This window comes from Marmota monax, unplaced genomic scaffold, assembly GCF_021218885.2.
Source record: "Marmota monax isolate L192 unplaced genomic scaffold, Marmota_monax_Labrador192_F-V1.1 WCK01_AAM20220418_F8-fsc00176, whole genome shotgun sequence".
In the NCBI taxonomy this organism is placed as follows: domain Eukaryota; kingdom Metazoa; phylum Chordata; class Mammalia; order Rodentia; family Sciuridae; genus Marmota; species Marmota monax.
In genome coordinates, this window is record NW_026694774.1 from 3,823,863 (window position 1) to 3,826,779 (window position 2,917).

The window sequence follows — 2,917 nt, forward strand, 5'->3', positions numbered from 1 at the left end:
GGTCTGGTAGAACTCAGCTGAGAATCAGTCTTGTCGTGGGCTTTTCTTTGTTAGTAGGCTTTTTTTTTAAAGCAGGATTTACTGTCTTTATTTAGTGGTGATAAAAAGCCAGCAAATCAGTACTTATTGTGCAGTTAACACTGACCCTTTAACAGAGGCAAACTGAAGAGGAGACAGGAAAACATGGGGAGACCAGGACAAAGGCAGTGTGAGCCCAACCACTGAAGACTGTGTTGTGCCCTTGTATTTCAGCAAGGGCAACATGCTGTTTGGTGAGGCCACTTCTTCCCTTAGTAAACACAAAAAACAGCATGTTTTTTTTCCTTCACTTCTGTCAATGGCTACTTTTCATTGTACCTTGTAAAATATAGTCAGCCACTGTAAGAAAATTATCACATTTTGTCAGAAGTTATAATACACATAATGCGTTCAGAATTACTGCTTGTTTTTTCTTTGTCTTCATCTTTTTTCCCTGAGTGCATAGGCATTGGAGTCTCTTGTACTCCTTCTTCTGCACCAGATATAGGCTGCTTGAAAACTATTTCATCATCTTTATCATCATCCATTCCCACCACTTCAGATTTTTGTTTCTACAAAAATGTTAGTGCACAAAGTGGTGTGGGTCCCTGGTTATCTGTAGACTTCTCAGGAGTGGTACCAGTGCCTTAAGAAGCCCTTTCTTCTTGTTTGGTATGCCTGGAATATTTTTCTTCTTTATAGGTTTATCTGAAGTCTCTTTTATCTTATTGGATAAAACAAATGAAAGGAAATCATAATGAATTCCTTTTGCTGCTAATTTCTTCCTGAGCAATTTGACTTTCCTTTTAAATCACTCTTCCATGTGTAGTTTTTGAATAAATGTCCAGTTTTGATTATACTGCTTCATGGCTGGATGTCTGATTAAATGGAACATTCCACTCTTTAAAAAAGTTCTTCATGTAATTTTTACCCCAAAATCTTTCACCAAAAAGGTAGTTATTCATTGTTTCAGCAACTATCTTGGCAACATCTTCAGACTTAAACTGCACAAAGGCATAGCCTCTGCTATTTCTGGTCCTTTTATTTCTGGACAGTCTGAATCTTGTAATAGTGCCAAACTGGAAGAAATATGCTTTGATTTGGGTTTTGTAAAGTGCTTGAGGTGGGTGGCCAACGAAGATTACTCCAGGAATAAGTTTTTCTTGCTTTATTTCTCCTGTATTTTACTTATCACAGCAGTAATGTAAAGAAATAGTTGTTTGATGTCTATCTCCCCACAAAGAAAATCATCAACTGTTTTCTAGGCTTGCATTTCCCGAACCAGCATCAAGTACATACATAGGAGCTGTAAGCTGGGTTATGCATTGGTGAACCAGCTGTACCTTCTTCTGAAACTGGACATCTTCCTGCAGGTTCAGCAAAAGAATCTGTCTGGGGGACAGTGAAAACCTGCCATGCTGAAAGCTCCTAAGCAACATAGCTCCACACAGCGTGCTCCCGGAAATCTGTTGGTAGGCTTTTCATGGTGTCTTCAATTTCACTACTTGAAATTCATCTGTTTAAAATTTCTATGTCCTCCTGATTTAATTTGGTAGGTCATGTATCTCTAGAAATTTGTCAATGTCTTCAAGATTTTCTAATTTTTTGGAGTTTAGATTTTCTAAAGTAGTTTCTGGTTATCCTCTGTAGTTCAGTAGTGTCCATGGTGATATTTTCTTTTTCATCACAAATTTCAATTATTTGTTTTTTCCCTTTTTCTTTTGGTAAATTTGGCAAGGGTTTATCAATATCATTAATTGTTTTATTTAAAAAACCCATCTTTTTGTTTCCTTGTTCTTATATATTTTTAAGATTTTTTTTGTAGTTGTGTATGGAAAGAATGACTTTATTTTATTTGTTTATTTTATGTGGTGCTGAGGATCAAACCCAGTGTCTCACACATACTAGGTAAGCACTCGGCCACTGACCTCCACCCCGAGCCCCCTGTATTTTTTTAACCTCAATTTCATTCATTTCATCTCTGCTGTTAATTATTTCCTTTATTTTACTGGTTTTGGTGTAGATATGGTCTTCATTTTCTAGGGCCTTGAGATGTAATGTTGGGCTACTTACTTGGTGACCTTCTATTTTAATGAATGAGCTCAATGCTATGAACTTACCTCTTAGAACCACATTCATAGTGTTCCAGAGATTTTGATATATCATTATTCTCATTTACCTCTAAGGATTTATTTTATTACACCCCTGATATCTTTGGCTATGCATTCATTGTTCAATAGCATATTATTTAGTCTCCAGGTGTTTGAGTAGGTTCTATTCTTATCTCTGATTTCTAATTTCACTCCCTTATAATCAGATAGAATCCAACGTCTTATCTCTATTTTTTGAACTTGTTGAGAGTTGCTTTGCAGTCTAATATAAAGTTTATTTCAGAACATGATCCGTGTACTGCTAAGAAGAAAGTGTATTCTGTAATTGATGGATGAAATATACTATTTATATCTGTTAAGACTAAATTATGAATTTTATTTTTTAGTTCTGTTACTTCTTTATTTAGTTTTTGATTGGAAGACCTATCCAGTGATGCAAAAGGTGTGTTAAAGTCACCCAGTATTATTCTTTTGTGGTCTATTTGACTCTTGAAATTGAGAAGGGTTTGTTTGATGTACTTAGGTGCTTCATTGTTTGTTTAGGGCATAAATATTTACAATTGTTATTTCATGTTGTATAATGACCTTACACAGTATGAAACGACCTTCTTTGTTTCTTTTGATTAACTTTGGCTTGAAATCCACTTTGTAGCCAGGTGCAGTTGCGCATGCCTGTATTCCCAGCAGCTCAGGAGGCTGAGGCAGGAAGATCACAAGTTCAAAACCAGCCTCAGCAAAAGTGAGGTGCTAAGCAACTCAGTGAAACCCTGTCTCTAAATAAAATACAA

The 2,917-nt window shown here is 36.0% G+C and overlaps 1 pseudogene; it reads right to left on the reverse strand.

The window, feature by feature from the left end:
• Positions 1 to 392: 392 nt before the first annotated feature.
• LOC124079720 (MKI67 FHA domain-interacting nucleolar phosphoprotein-like) lies at positions 393 to 1,457 on the reverse strand (annotated as a pseudogene).
• Positions 1,458 to 2,917: the final 1,460 nt, after the last annotated feature.